This window comes from Oncorhynchus kisutch, linkage group LG30, assembly GCF_002021735.2.
Source record: "Oncorhynchus kisutch isolate 150728-3 linkage group LG30, Okis_V2, whole genome shotgun sequence".
In the NCBI taxonomy this organism is placed as follows: domain Eukaryota; kingdom Metazoa; phylum Chordata; class Actinopteri; order Salmoniformes; family Salmonidae; genus Oncorhynchus; species Oncorhynchus kisutch.
Window position 1 is genome coordinate 46,562,677 of NC_034203.2, and position 16,017 is coordinate 46,578,693.

Below are 16,017 nucleotides of genomic sequence, written 5' to 3' on the forward strand. Positions count from 1 at the left end.
TCCCATTAGAACACAGTCCCATTAGAACACAGAACACAGTCCCATTAGAACACAGCACACAGTCCCATTAGAACACAGCATGCAGTCCCATTAGAACACAGTCCCATTAGAACACAGAACACTGTCCCATTAGAACACAGTCCCATTAGAACACCGAACACAGTCCTATTAGAACACAGAACACAGTCCCATTAGAGCACAGAACACAGTCCCATTAGAACACAGAACACAGTCCCATTAGAACACAGAACACAGTCCCATTAGAACACAGCACACAGTCCCATTAGAACACAGTCCCATTAGAACACAGAACACTGTCCCATTAGAACACAGTCCCATTAGAACACCGAACACAGTCCCATTAGAACACAGAACACTGTCCCATTAGAACACAGTTCCATTAGAACACAGTCCCATTAGAACACCGAACACAGTCCCATTAGAACACAGACCACAGTCCTATTAGAACACAGAACACAGTCCCATTAGAACACCGAACACAGTCCCATTAGAGCACAGAACAAGGTCCCATTAGAACACAGAACAAAATCCCATTAGAACACAGCACGCAGTCCCATTAGAGCACCGTCCCATTAAAACACAGAACACAGTCCCATTAGAACACAGTCCCATTAGAACACAGAACACAGTCCCATTAGAACACAGAACACAGTCCCATTAGAACACAGAACACTGTCCCATTAGAACACAGTCCCATTAGAACACCGAACACAGTCCCATTAGAACACAGAACACAGTCCCATTAGAACACAGAACACAGTCCCATTAGAGCACAGAACACAGTCCCATTAGAGCACAGAACACAGTCCCATTAGAGCACAGAACACAGTCCCATTAGAACACAGAACAAGGTCCCATTAGAACACAGAACAAAATCCCATTAGAACACAGCACGCAGTCCCATTAGAGCACAGTCCCATTAAAACACAGAACACAGTCCCATTAGAACACAGTCCCATTAGAACACAGAACACAGTCCCATTAGAACACAGCACACAGTCCCATTAGAACACAGCACTCAGTCCCATTAGAACACAGTCCCATTAGAACACAGAACACTGTCCCATTAGAACACAGTCCCATTAGAACACCGAACACAGTCCTATTAGAACACAGTCCCATTAGAGCACAGAACACAGTCCCATTAGAGCACAGAACACAGTCCCATTAGAACACAGAACACAGTCCCATTAGAACACAGCACACAGTCCCATTAGAACACAGTCCCATTAGAACACAGAACACTGTCCCATTAGAACACAGTCCCATTAGAACACCGAACACAGTCCCATTAGAACACAGAACACTGTCCCATTAGAACACAGTTCCATTAGAACACAGTCCCATTAGAACACCGAACACAGTCCCATTAGAACACAGACCACAGTCCTATTAGAACACAGAACACAGTCCCATTAGAACACCGAACACAGTCCCATTAGAGCACAGAACACAGTCCCATTAGAACACAGAACAAGGTCCCATTAGAACACAGAACAAAATCCCATTAGAACACAGCACGCAGTCCCATTAGAGCACAGTCCCATTAAAACACAGAACACAGTCCCATTAGAACACAGTCCCATTAGAACACAGAACACAGTCCCATTAGAACACAGAACACAGTCCCATTAGAACACAGAACACAGTCCCATTAGAACACAGCACGCAGTCCCATTAGAACACAGCACGCAGTCCCATTAGAACACAGTCCCATTAGAACACAGAACACTGTCCCATTAGAACACAGTTCCATTAGAACACAGTCCCATTAGAACACCGAACACAGTCCCATTAGAACACAGACCACAGTCCTATTAGAACACAGAACACAGTCCCATTAGAACACCGAACACAGTCCCATTAGAGCACAGAACACAGTCCCATTAGAACACAGAACAAGGTCCCATTAGAACACAGAACAAAATCCCATTAGAACACAGCACGCAGTCCCATTAGAGCACAGTCCCATTAAAACACAGAACACAGTCCCATTAGAACACAGTCCCATTAGAACACAGAACACAGTCCCATTAGAACACAGCACACAGTCCCATTAGAACACAGCACTCAGTCCCATTAGAACACAGTCCCATTAGAACACAGAACACTGTCCCATTAGAACACAGTCCCATTAGAACACCGAACACAGTCCTATTAGAACACAGTCCCATTAGAGCACAGAACACAGTCCCATTAGAGCACAGAACACAGTCCCATTAGAACACAGAACACAGTCCCATTAGAACACAGCACACAGTCCCATTAGAACACAGTCCCATTAGAACACAGAACACTGTCCCATTAGAACACAGTCCCATTAGAACACCGAACACAGTCCCATTAGAACACAGAACACTGTCCCATTAGAACACAGTTCCATTAGAACACAGTCCCATTAGAACACCGAACACAGTCCCATTAGAACACAGACCACAGTCCTATTAGAACACAGAACACAGTCCCATTAGAACACCGAACACAGTCCCATTAGAGCACAGAACACAGTCCCATTAGAACACAGAACAAGGTCCCATTAGAACACAGAACAAAATCCCATTAGAACACAGCACGCAGTCCCATTAGAGCACAGTCCCATTAAAACACAGAACACAGTCCCATTAGAACACAGTCCCATTAGAACACAGAACACAGTCCCATTAGAACACAGAACACAGTCCCATTAGAACACAGAACACAGTCCCATTAGAACACAGCACGCAGTCCCATTAGAACACAGCACGCAGTCCCATTAGAACACAGTCCCATTAGAACACAGAACACTGTCCCATTAGAACACAGTCCCATTAGAGCACAGAACACAGTCCCATTAGAACACAGAACAAGGTCCCATTAGAACACAGAACAAAATCCCATTAGAACACAGCACGCAGTCCCATTAGAGCACAGTCCCATTAAAACACAGAACACAGTCCCATTAGAACACAGTCCCATTAGAACACAGAACACAGTCCCATTAGAACACAGCACACAGTCCCATTAGAACACAGCACACAGTCCCATTAGAACACAGCACGCAGTCCCATTAGAACACAGTCCCATTAGAACACAGAACACTGTCCCATTAGAACACAGTCCCATTAGAACACCGAACACAGTCCCATTAGAACACAGAACACAGTCCCATTAGAACACAGAACACAGTCCCATTAGAGCACAGAACACAGTCCCATTAGAACACAGAACACAGTCCCATTAGAACACAGAACACAGTCCCATTAGAACACAGCACACAGTCCCATTAGAACACAGTCCCATTAGAACACAGAACACTGTCCCATTAGAACACAGTCCCATTAGAACACCGAACACTGTCCCATTAGAACACAGTTCCATTAGAACACAGTCCCATTAGAACACCGAACACAGTCCCATTAGAACACAGAACACAGTCCCATTACAACACAGAACACAATCCCGTTAGAACACAGTCCCATTAGAACACAGAACACAGTCCCATTAGAACACAGAACACAGTCCCATTAGAACACTGAACACAGTCCCATTAGAACACTGAACACAGTCCCATTAGAACACAGAACACAGTCCCATTAGAACACAGAACACAATCCCGTTAGAACACAGAACACAGTCCCATTAGAACACAGTCACATTAGAACACAGAACACAGTCCCATTAGAGCACAGAACACAGTCCCATTAGAGCACAGAACACAGTCCCATTAGAGTACAGAACACAGTCCCATTAGAGCACAGAACACAGTCCCATTAGAACACAGAACAAGGTCCCATTAGAACACAGAACAAAATCCCATTAGAGCACAGAACACAGTCCCATTAGAACACAGAACACAGTCCCATTAGAACACAGAACACAATCCCATTAGAACACAGTCCCATTAGAACACAGAACACAGTCCCATTAAAACACAGCACGCAGTCCCATTAGAGCACAGTCCCATTAGAACACAGCACACAGTCCCATTAGAACACAGTCCCATTAGAACACAGAACACTGTCCCATTAGAACACAGTCCCATTAGAACACCGAACACAGTCCCATTAGAACACAGAACACAGTCCCATTAGAGCACAGAACACAGTCCCATTAGAGCACAGAACACAGTCCCATTAGAGCACAGAACACAGTCCCATTAGAACACAGAACACAGTCCCATTAGAACACAGCACACAGTCCCATTAGAACACAGAACAAGGTCCCATTAGAACACAGAACAAAATCCCATTAGAGCACAGAACACAGTCCCATTAGAACACATAACACAGTCCCATTAGAACACAGAACACGATCCCATTAGAACACAGTCCCATTAGAACACAGAACACAGTCCCATTAGAACACAGAACACAGTCCCATTAGAACACAGAACACAGTTCCATTAGAAAACAGAACACAATCCCATTAGAACCCAGTCCCATTAGAACACAGAACACAGTCCCATTAGAGCACAGAACACAGTCCCATTAGAACACAGAACACAATCCCATTAGAACACAGAACACAGTCCCATTAGAGCACAGAACACAGTCCCATTAGAACACAGAACACAATCCCATTAGAACACAGTCCCATTAGAGCACAGAACACAGTCCTATTAGAACACAGAACACAGTCCCTCTCTAATATAATATAGCCCTCATATCTGCTCCGCCCACATCCTTCAGCTTGTAGAAATATAAATGAATTGGTAATCCTGTATGTATCTAGATAATACTGAGGGTTTAATGATAACTGATGGAGTACTGTCTGTATGTATCTAGATAATACTGAGGGTTTAATGATAACTGATGGAGTACTGTACTGTATGTATCTAGATAATACTGAGGGTTTAATGATAACTGATGGAGTACTGTACTGTATGTATCTAGATAATACTGAGGGTTTAATGATAACTGATGGAGTACTGTACTGTATGTATCTAGATAATACTGAGGGTTTAATGATAACTGATGGAGTACTGTACTGTATGTATCTAGATAATACTGAGGGTTTAATGATAACTGATGGAGTACTGTACAGTCTGTGGGGTTACAGACAAATCACACTAACTTTCCAAAATGACTTCAGGCATGACGAAAGGCCCAACATTTACACATAGGGTCGAACTTGAGGTTCATGCATGTATTTCTGTTTAGCATTGACGTCAATGGTAAGTCTGGAGTTATGCCCACATTGTGTAGTTAGCCTGGGTACCAGTCTGTTTAGCTGACATTTCACTCCTTGTACGCTGTGTCATTGCCAAATGTTGGTGCCCAGGCTATTATGGAGGTGTGTTTTGCCTGTTCTGAGGGTTGCCGTGTTGAGGGGTACAGCTCTGAAGGTTACTGTGTTGAGGGGTACAGCTCTGAGGGTAACTGTGTTGAGGGGTACAGCTCTGAGGGTAACTGTGTTGAGGGGTACAGCTCTGAGGGTTACTGTGTTGTGGGGTACAGCTCTGAGGGTAACTGTGTTCGAGGGGTACAGCTCTGAGGGTAACTGTGTTGAGGGGTACAGCTCTGAGGGGTACAGCTCTGAGGGTAACTGTGTTGAGGGGTACAGCTCTGAGGGTAACTGTGTTGAGGGGTACAGCTCTGAGGGGTACAGCTCTGAGGGGTACAGCTCTGAGGGGTACAGCTCTGAGGGTAACTGTGTTGAGGGGTACAGCTCTGAGGGTAACTGTGTTCGAGGGGTACAGCTCTGAGGGTAACTGTGTTGAGGGGTACAGCTCTGAGGGTAACTGTGTTCGAGGGGTACAGCTCTGAAGGTAACTGTGTTGAGGGGTACAGCTCTGAGGGTTACTGTGCTGAGGGGTACAGCTCTGAGGGGTACAGCTCTGAGGGGTACAGCTCTGAGGGGTACAGCTCTGAGGGTAACTGTGTTGAGGGGTACAGCTCTGAGGGGTACAGCTCTGAGGGTAACTGTGTTGAGGGGTACAGCTCTGAGGGTAACTGTGTTGAGGGGTACAGCTCTGAGGGTAACTGTGTTGAGGGGTACAGCTCTGAGGGTTACTGTGTTGAGGGGTACAGCTCTGAGGGTAACTGTGTTGAGGGGTACAGCTCTGAGGGTAACTGTGTTGAGGGGTACAGCTCTGAGGGTAACTGTGTTGAGGGGTACAGCTCTGAGGGTAACTGTGTTGAGGGGTACAGCTCTGAGGGTAACTGTGTTGAGGGTACCTGTGTTGGGGGGTACAGCTCTGAGGGTAACTGTGTTGATGGGTACAGCTCTGAGGGGTACAGCTCTGAGGGTAACTGTGTTGAGGGGTACAGCTCTGAGGGTAACTGTGTTGATGGGTACAGCTCTGAGGGTACAGCTCTGAGGGTAACTGTGTTGAGGGGTACAGCTCTGAGGGTTATTGTGTTGAGGGGTACAGCTCTGAGGGTAACTGTGTTGAGGGGTACAGCTCTGAGGGTAACTGTGTTAAGGGGTACAGCTCTGAGGGTACAGCTCTGAGGGTAACTGTGTTGAGGGGTACAGCTCTGAGGGTACAGCTCTGAGGGTACAGCTCTGAGAGTAACTGTGTTGATGGGTACAGCTCTGAGGGTACAGCTCTGAGGGTAACTGTGTTGATGGGTACAGCTCTGAGGGTACAGCTCTGAGGGTAACTGTGTTGAGGGGTACAGCTCTGAGGGTAACTGTGTTCGAGGGGTTCAGCTCTGAAGGTAACTGTGTTGAGGGGTACAGCTCTGAGGGTTACTGTGTTGAGGGGTACAGCTCTGAGGGGTACAGCTCTGAGGGGTACAGCTCTGAGGGTAACTGTGTTGAGGGGTACAGCTCTGAGGGTAACTGTGTTCGAGGGGTACAGCTCTGAGGGTAACTGTGTTGAGGGGTACAGCTCTGAGGGTTACTGTGTTGAGGGGTACAGCTCTGAGGGTAACTGTGTTGAGGGGTACAGCTCTGAGGGTTACTGTGTTGAGGGGTACAGCTCTGAGGGTAACTGTGTTCGAGGGGTACAGCTCTGAAGGTAACTGTGTTGAGGGGTACAGCTCTGAGGGTTACTGTGTTGAGGGGTACAGCTCTGAGGGTAACTGTGTTGAGGGGTACAGCTCTGAGGGTTACTGTGTTGAGGGGTACAGCTCTGAGGGTAACTGTGTTAAGGGGTACAGCTCGGAGGGTTACTGTGTTGAGGGGTACAGCTCTGAGGGTAACTGTTTAGGGGTACAGTTCTGAGGGTAACTGTGTTGAGGGGTACAGCTCTGAGGGTTACTGTGTTGAGGGGTACAGCTCTGAGGGTTACTGTGTTAAGGGGTACAGCTCTGAGGGTTACTGTGTTGAGGGGTACAGCTCTGAGGGGTACAGCTCTGAGGGGTACAGCTCTGAGGGTAACTGTGTTGAGGGGTACAGCTCTGAGGGTAACTGTGTTCGAGGGGTACAGCTCTGAGGGGTACAGCTCTGAGGGTAACTGTGTTGAGGGGTACAGCTCTGAGGATAACTGTGTTGAGGGGTACAGCTCTGAGGGTTACTGTGTTGAGGGGTACAGCTCTGAGGGTTACTGTGTTGAGGGGTACAGCTCTGAGGGTAACTGTGTTGAGGGGTACAGCTCTGAGGGTAACTGTGTTGAGGGGTACAGCTCTGAGGGTTACTGTGTTGAGGGTACCTGTGTTGGGGGGTACAGCTCTGAGGGTAACTGTGTTGAGGGGTACAGCTCTGAGGGTAACTGTGTTGATGGGTACAGCTCTGAGGGTACAGCTCTGAGGGTAACTGTGTTGATGGGTACAGCTCTGAGGGTACAGCTCTGAGGGTAACTGTGTTGAGGGGTACAGCTCTGAGGGTAACTGTGTTAAGGAGTACAGCTCTGAGGGTACAGCTCTGAGGGTAACTGTGTTGAGGGGTACAGCTCTGAGGGTACAGCTCTGAGGGTACAGCTCTGAGAGTAACTGTGTTGATGGGTACAGCTCTGAGGGTACAGCTCTGAGGGTAACTGTGTTGAGGGGTACAGCTCTGAGGGTTACTGTGTTGAGGGGTACAGCTCTGAGGGTAACTGTGTTGATGGGTACAGCTCTGAGGGTACAGCTCTGAGGGTAACTGTGTTGAGGGGTACAGCTCTGAGGGTTACTGTGTTAAGGGGTACAGCTCTGAGGGTTACTGTGTTGAGGGGTACAGCTCTGAGGGTAACTGTGTTGAGGGGTACAGCTCTGAGGGTAACTGTGTTTAGGGGTACAGCTCTGAGGGGTACAGCTCTGAGGGGTACAGCTCTGAGGGTAACTGTGTTGAGGGGTACAGCTCTGAGGGGTACAGCTCTGAGGGTTACTGTGTTGAGGGGTACAGTTCTGAGGGTTACTGTGTTGAGGGGTACAGCTCTGAGGGTAACTGTGTTCGAGGGGTACAGCTCTGAGGGTAACTGTGTTGAGGGGTACAGCTCTGAGGGTTACTGTGTTGAGGGGTACAGCTCTGAGGGTAACTGTGTTAAGGGGTACAGCTCGGAGGGTTACTGTGTTGAGGGGTACAGCTCTGAGGGTAACTGTTTAGGGGTACAGTTCTGAGGGTAACTGTGTTGAGTGGTACAGCTCTGAGTGTTACTGTGTTGAGGGGTACAGCTCTGAGGGTTACTGTGTTAAGGGGTACAGCTCTGAGGGTTACTGTGTTGAGGGGTACAGCTCTGAGGGTAACTGTGTTGAGGGGTACAGCTCTGAGGGTAACTGTGTTTAGGGGTACAGCTCTGAGGGGTACAGCTCTGAGGGTAACTGTGTTGAGGGGTACAGCTCTGAGGGTTACTGTGTTGAGGGGTACAGTTCTGAGGGTTACTGTGTTGAGGGGTACAGCTCTGAGGGTAACTGTGTTCGAGGGGTACAGCTCTGAGGGTAACTGTGTTGAGGGGTACAGCTCTGAGGGTTACTGTGTTGAGGGGTACAGCTCTGAGGGTAACTGTGTTAAGGGGTACAGCTCGGAGGGTTACTGTGTTGAGGGGTACAGCTCTGAGGGTTACTGTGTTGAGGGGTACAGCTCTGAGGGTTACTGTGTTGAGGGGTACAGCTCTGAGGGTTACTGTGTTAAGGGGTACAGCTCTGAGGGTTACTGTGTTGAGGGGTACAGCTCTGAGGGTAACTGTGTTGAGGGGTACAGCTCTGAGGGTTACTGTGTTGAGGGGTACAGCTCTGAGGGTAACTGTGTTGAGGGGTACAGCTCTGAGGGTTACTGTGTTGAGGGGTACAGCTCTGAGGGTTACTGTGTTGAGGGGTACAGCTCTGAGGGGTACAGCTCTGAGGGTAACTGTGTTAAGGGGTACAGCTCGGAGGGTTACTGTGTTGAGGGGTACAGCTCTGAGGGTGACTGTGTTAAGGGGTACAGCTCTGAGGGTTACTGTGTTGAGGGGTACAGCTCTGAGGGTAACTGTGTTGAGGGGTACAGCTCTGAGGGTAACTGTGTTTAGGGGTACAGCTCTGAGGGGTACAGCTCTGAGGGTAACTGTGTTGAGGGGTACAGCTCTGAGGGGTACAGCTCTGAGGGTTACTGTGTTGAGGGGTACAGTTCTGAGGGTTACTGTGTTGAGGGGTACAGCTCTGAGGGTAACTGTGTTCGAGGGGTACAGCTCCGAGGGTAACTGTGTTGAGGGGTACAGCTCTGAGGGTTACTGTGTTGAGGGGTACAGCTCTGAGGGTAACTGTGTTGATGGGTACAGCTCTGAGGGTACAGCTCTGAGGGTAACTGTGTTGAGGGGTACAGCTCTGAGGGGTACTGCTCTGAGGGTTACTGTGTTAAGGGGTACAGCTCTGAGGGTTACTGTGTTGAGGGGTACAGCTCTGAGGGTAACTGTGTTGAGGGGTACAGCTCTGAGGGTAACTGTGTTTAGGGGTACAGCTCTGAGGGGTACAGCTCTGAGGGGTACAGCTCTGAGGGTAACTGTGTTGAGGGGTACAGCTCTGAGGGGTACAGCTCTGAGGGTTACTGTGTTGAGGGGTACAGTTCTGAGGGTTACTGTGTTGAGGGGTACAGCTCTGAGGGTAACTGTGTTCGAGGGGTACAGCTCTGAGGGTAACTGTGTTGAGGGGTACAGCTCTGAGGGTTACTGTGTTGAGGGGTACAGCTCTGAGGGTAACTGTGTTAAGGGGTACAGCTCGGAGGGTTACTGTGTTGAGGGGTACAGCTCTGAGGGTAACTGTTTAGGGGTACAGTTCTGAGGGTAACTGTGTTGAGTGGTACAGCTCTGAGGGTTACTGTGTTGAGGGGTACAGCTCTGAGGGTTACTGTGTTAAGGGGTACAGCTCTGAGGGTTACTGTGTTGAGGGGTACAGCTCTGAGGGTAACTGTGTTGAGGGGTACAGCTCTGAGGGTAACTGTGTTTAGGGGTACAGCTCTGAGGGGTACAGCTCTGAGGGTAACTGTGTTGAGGGGTACAGCTCTGAGGGTTACTGTGTTGAGGGGTACAGTTCTGAGGGTTACTGTGTTGAGGGGTACAGCTCTGAGGGTAACTGTGTTCGAGGGGTACAGCTCTGAGGGTAACTGTGTTGAGGGGTACAGCTCTGAGGGTTACTGTGTTGAGGGGTACAGCTCTGAGGGTAACTGTGTTAAGGGGTACAGCTCGGAGGGTTACTGTGTTGAGGGGTACAGCTCTGAGGGTTACTGTTTCGAGGGGTACAGCTCGGAGGGTTACTGTGTTGAGGGGTACTGCTCTGAGGGTTACTGTGTTAAGGGGTACAGCTCTGAGGGTTACTGTGTTGAGGGGTACAGCTCTGAGGGTAACTGTGTTGAGGGGTACAGCTCTGAGGGTTACTGTGTTGAGGGATACAGCTCTGAGGGTAACTGTGTTGAGGGGTACAGCTCTGAGGGTTACTGTGTTGAGGGGTACAGCTCTGAGGGTTACTGTGTTGAGGGGTACAGCTCTGAGGGGTACAGCTCTGAGGGTAACTGTGTTAAGGGGTACAGCTCGGAGGGTTACTGTGTTGAGGGGTACAGCTCTGAGGGTGACTGTGTTAAGGGGTACAGCTCTGAGGGTTACTGTGTTGAGGGGTACAGCTCTGAGGGTAACTGTGTTGAGGGGTACAGCTCTGAGGGTAACTGTGTTTAGGGGTACAGCTCTGAGGGGTACAGCTCTGAGGGTAACTGTGTTGAGGGGTACAGCTCTGAGGGGTACAGCTCTGAGGGTTACTGTGTTGAGGGGTACAGTTCTGAGGGTTACTGTGTTGAGGGGTACAGCTCTGAGGGTAACTGTGTTCGAGGGGTACAGCTCCGAGGTTAACTGTGTTGAGGGGTACAGCTCTGAGGGTTACTGTGTTGAGGGGTACAGCTCTGAGGGTAACTGTGTTAAGGGGTACAGCTCTGAGGGTGACTGTGTTGAGGGGTACAGCTCTGAGGGTTACTGTGTTGAGGGGTACAGCTCTGAGGGTTACTGTGTTGAGGGGTACAGCTCTGAGGGTAACTGTGTTTAGGGGTACAGCTCTGAGGGGTACAGCTCTGAGGGTAACTGTGTTGAGGGGTACAGCTCTGAGGGTTACTGTGTTGAGGGGTACAGCTCTGAGGGTAACTGTGTTAAGGGGTACAGCTCGGAGGGTTACTGTGTTGAGGGGTACAGCTCTGAGGGTTACTGTGTTGAGGGGTACAGCTCTGAGGGTTACTGTGTTGAGGGGTACAGCTCTGAGGGTTACTGTGTTAAGGGGTACAGCTCTGAGGGTTACTGTGTTGAGGGGTACAGCTCTGAGGGTAACTGTGTTGAGGGGTACAGCTCTGAGGGTTACTGTGTTGAGGGGTACAGCTCTGAGGGTAACTGTGTTGAGGGGTACAGCTCTGAGGGTTACTGTGTTGAGGGGTACAGCTCTGAGGGTTACTGTGTTGAGGGGTACAGCTCTGAGGGGTACAGCTCTGAGGGTAACTGTGTTAAGGGGTACAGCTCGGAGGGTTACTGTGTTGAGGGGTACAGCTCTGAGGGTGACTGTGTTAAGGGGTACAGCTCTGAGGGTTACTGTGTTGAGGGGTACAGCTCTGAGGGTAACTGTGTTGAGGGGTACAGCTCTGAGGGTAACTGTGTTGAGGGGTACAGCTCTGAGGGGTACAGCTCTGAGGGTTACTGTGTTGAGGGGTACAGTTCTGAGGGTTACTGTGTTGAGGGGTACAGCTCTGAGGGTAACTGTGTTCGAGGGGTACAGCTCCGAGGGTAACTGTGTTGAGGGGTACAGCTCTGAGGGTTACTGTGTTGAGGGGTACAGCTCTGAGGGTAACTGTGTTAAGGGGTACAGCTCGGAGGGTTACTGTGTTGAGGGGTACAGCTCTGAGGGTTACTGTGTTGAGGGGTACAGCTCTGAGGGTTACTGTGTTGAGGGGTACAGCTCTGAGGGGTACAGCTCTGGGGGTTACTGTGTTGAGGGGTACAGCTCTGAGGGTAACTGTGTTGAGGGGTACAGCTCTGAGGGTTACTGTGTTGAGGGGTACAGCTCTGAGGGTTACTGTGTTGAGAGGTACAGCTCTGAGGGTTACTGTGTTGAGGGGTACAGCTCTGAGGGTTACTGTGTTGAGGGGTACAGCTCTGAGGGGTACAGCTCTGAGGGTAACTGTGTTAAGGGGTACAGCTCGGAGGGTTACTGTGTTGAGGGGTACAGCTCTGAGGGTGACTGTGTTAAGGGGTACAGCTCTGAGGGTTACTGTGTTGAGGGGTACAGCTCTGAGGGTAACTGTGTTGAGGGGTACAGCTCTGAGGGTAACTGTGTTTAGGGGTACAGCTCTGAGGGGTACAGCTCTGAGGGTAACTGTGTTGAGGGGTACAGCTCTGAGGGGTACAGCTCTGAGGGTTACTGTGTTGAGGGGTACAGTTCTGAGGGTTACTGTGTTGAGGGGTACAGCTCTGAGGGTAACTGTGTTCGAGGGGTACAGCTCCGAGGGTAACTGTGTTGAGGGGTACAGCTCTGAGGGTTACTGTGTTGAGGGGTACAGCTCTGAGGGTAACTGTGTTAAGGGGTACAGCTCGGAGGGTTACTGTGTTGAGGGGTACAGCTCTGAGGGTTACTGTGTTGAGGGGTACAGCTCTGAGGGTTACTGTGTTGAGGGGTACAGCTCTGAGGGGTACAGCTCTGGGGGTTACTGTGTTGAGGGGTACAGCTCTGAGGGTAACTGTGTTGAGGGGTACAGCTCTGAGGGTTACTGTGTTGAGGGGTACAGCTCTGAGGGTTACTGTGTTGAGAGGTACAGCTCTGAGGGTAACTGTGTTGAGGGGTACAGCTCTGAGGGTTACTGTGTTGAGAGGTACAGCTCCGAGGGTAACTGTGATAAGGGGTACAGCTCTGAGGGTAACTGTGTTGAGGGGTACAGCTCTGAGGGTTACTGTGTTGAGGGGTACAGCTCTGAGGGTAACTGTGTTTAGGGGTACAGCTCTGAGGGTAACTGTGTTGAGGGGTACAGCTCTGAGGGGTACAGCTCTGAGGGTTACTGTGTTGAGGGGTACAGCTCTGAGGGTAACTGTGTTAAGGGGTACAGCTCTGAGGGTAACTGTGTTGAGGGGTACAGCTCTGAGGGTTACTGTGTTGAGGGGTACAGCTCTGAGGGTTACTGTGTTAAGGGGTACAGCTCTGAGGGTTACTGTGTTGAGGGGTACAGCTCTGAGGGGTACAGCTCTGAGGGGTACAGCTCTGAGGGTAACTGTGTTGAGGGGTACAGCTCTGAGGGTTACTGTGTTGAGGGGTACAGCTCTGAGGGGTACAGCTCTGAGGGTAACTGTGTTGAGGGGTACAGCTCTGAGGATAACTGTGTTGAGGGGTACAGCTCTGAGGGTTACTGTGTTGAGGGGTACAGCTCTGAGGGTTACTGTGTTGAGGGGTACAGCTCTGAGGGTAACTGTGTTGAGGGGTACAGCTCTGAGGGTAACTGTGTTGAGGGGTACAGCTCTGAGGGTTACTGTGTTGAGGGTACCTGTGTTGGGGGGTACAGCTCTGAGGGTAACTGTGTTGAGGGGTACAGCTCTGAGGGTAACTGTGTTGATGGGTACAGCTCTGAGGGTACAGCTCTGAGGGTAACTGTGTTGAGGGGTACAGCTCTGAGGGTAACTGTGTTAAGGAGTACAGCTCTGAGGGTACAGCTCTGAGGGTAACTGTGTTGAGGGGTACAGCTCTGAGGGTACAGCTCTGAGGGTACAGCTCTGAGAGTAACTGTGTTGATGGGTACAGCTCTGAGGGTACAGCTCTGAGGGTAACTGTGTTGAGGGGTACAGCTCTGAGGGTTACTGTGTTGAGGGGTACAGCTCTGAGGGTAACTGTGTTGATGGGTACAGCTCTGAGGGTACAGCTCTGAGGGTAACTGTGTTGAGGGGTACAGCTCTGAGGGGTACAGCTCTGAGGGTTACTGTGTTAAGGGGTACAGCTCTGAGGGTTACTGTGTTGAGGGGTACAGCTCTGAGGGTAACTGTGTTGAGGGGTACAGCTCTGAGGGTAACTGTGTTTAGGGGTACAGCTCTGAGGGGTACAGCTCTGAGGGTAACTGTGTTGAGGGGTACAGCTCTGAGGGGTACAGCTCTGAGGGTTACTGTGTTGAGGGGTACAGTTCTGAGGGTTACTGTGTTGAGGGGTACAGCTCTGAGGGTAACTGTGTTCGAGGGGTACAGCTCTGAGGGTAACTGTGTTGAGGGGTACAGCTCTGAGGGTTACTGTGTTGAGGGGTACAGCTCTGAGGGTAACTGTGTTAAGGGGTACAGCTCGGAGGGTTACTGTGTTGAGGGGTACAGCTCTGAGGGTAACTGTTTAGGGGTACAGTTCTGAGGGTAACTGTGTTGAGTGGTACAGCTCTGAGGGTTACTGTGTTGAGGGGTACAGCTCTGAGGGTTACTGTGTTAAGGGGTACAGCTCTGAGGGTTACTGTGTTGAGGGGTACAGCTCTGAGGGTAACTGTGTTGAGGGGTACAGCTCTGAGGGTAACTGTGTTTAGGGGTACAGCTCTGAGGGGTACAGCTCTGAGGGTAACTGTGTTGAGGGGTACAGCTCTGAGGGTTACTGTGTTGAGGGGTACAGCTCTGAGGGTTACTGTGTTGAGGGGTACAGCTCTGAGGGTTACTGTGTTGAGGGGTACAGCTCTGAGGGTTACTGTGTTGAGAGGTACAGCTCTGAGGGTAACTGTGTTGAGGGGTACAGCTCTGAGGGTTAATGTGTTGAGAGGTACAGCTCCGAGGGTAACTGTGATAAGGGGGACAGCTCTGAGGGTTACTGTGTTGAGAGGTACAGCTCCGAGGGTAACTGTGATAAGGGGTACAGCTCTGAGGGTAACTGTGTTGAGGGGTACAGCTCTGAGGGGTACAGCTCTGAGGGTTACTGTGTTGAGGGGTACAGCTCTGAGGGTAACTGTGTTTAGGGGTACAGCTCTGAGGGTAACTGTGTTGAGGGGTACAGCTCTGAGGGGTACAGCTCTGAGGGTTACTGTGTTGAGGGGTACAGCTCTGAGGGTAACTGTGTTAAGGGGTACAGCTCTGAGGGTAACTGTGTTGAGGGGTACAGCTCTGAGGGTTACTGTGTTGAGGGGTACAGCTCTGAGGGTTACTGTGTTAAGGGGTACAGCTCTGAGGGTTACTGTGTTGAGGGGTACAGCTCTGAGGGGTACAGCTCTGAGGGGTACAGCTCTGAGGGTAACTGTGTTGAGGGGTACAGCTCTGAGGGTTACTGTGTTGAGGGGTACAGCTCTGAGGGGTACAGCTCTGAGGGTAACTGTGTTGAGGGGTACAGCTCTGAGGATAACTGTGTTGAGGGGTACAGCTCTGAGGGTTACTGTGTTGAGGGGTACAGCTCTGAGGGTTACTGTGTTGAGGGGTACAGCTCTGAGGGTAACTGTGTTGAGGGGTACAGCTCTGAGGGTAACTGTGTTAAGGGGTACAGCTCTGAGGGTAACTGTGTTGAGGGGTACAGCTCTGAGGGTAACTGTGTTAAGGGGTACAGCTCTGAGGGTAACTGTGTTGAGGGGTACAGCTCTGAGGGTAACTGTGTTGAGGGGTACAGCTCTGAGGGTAACTGTGTTAAGGGGTACAGCTCTGAGGGTAACTGTGTTGAGGGGTACAGCTCTGAGGGTTACTGTGTTGAGGGGTACAGCTCTGAGGGTTACTGTGTTGAGGGGTAC

General features: G+C 50.2%; 1 protein-coding gene across 1 annotated transcript in view; it reads left to right on the forward strand.

The window, feature by feature from the left end:
- Positions 1-16,017, forward strand: part of LOC109882787 (microtubule cross-linking factor 1) — a 218,944-nt gene that overhangs the window by 146,127 nt on the left and 56,800 nt on the right. The gene's annotated exons all lie outside the window — the stretch shown is intronic.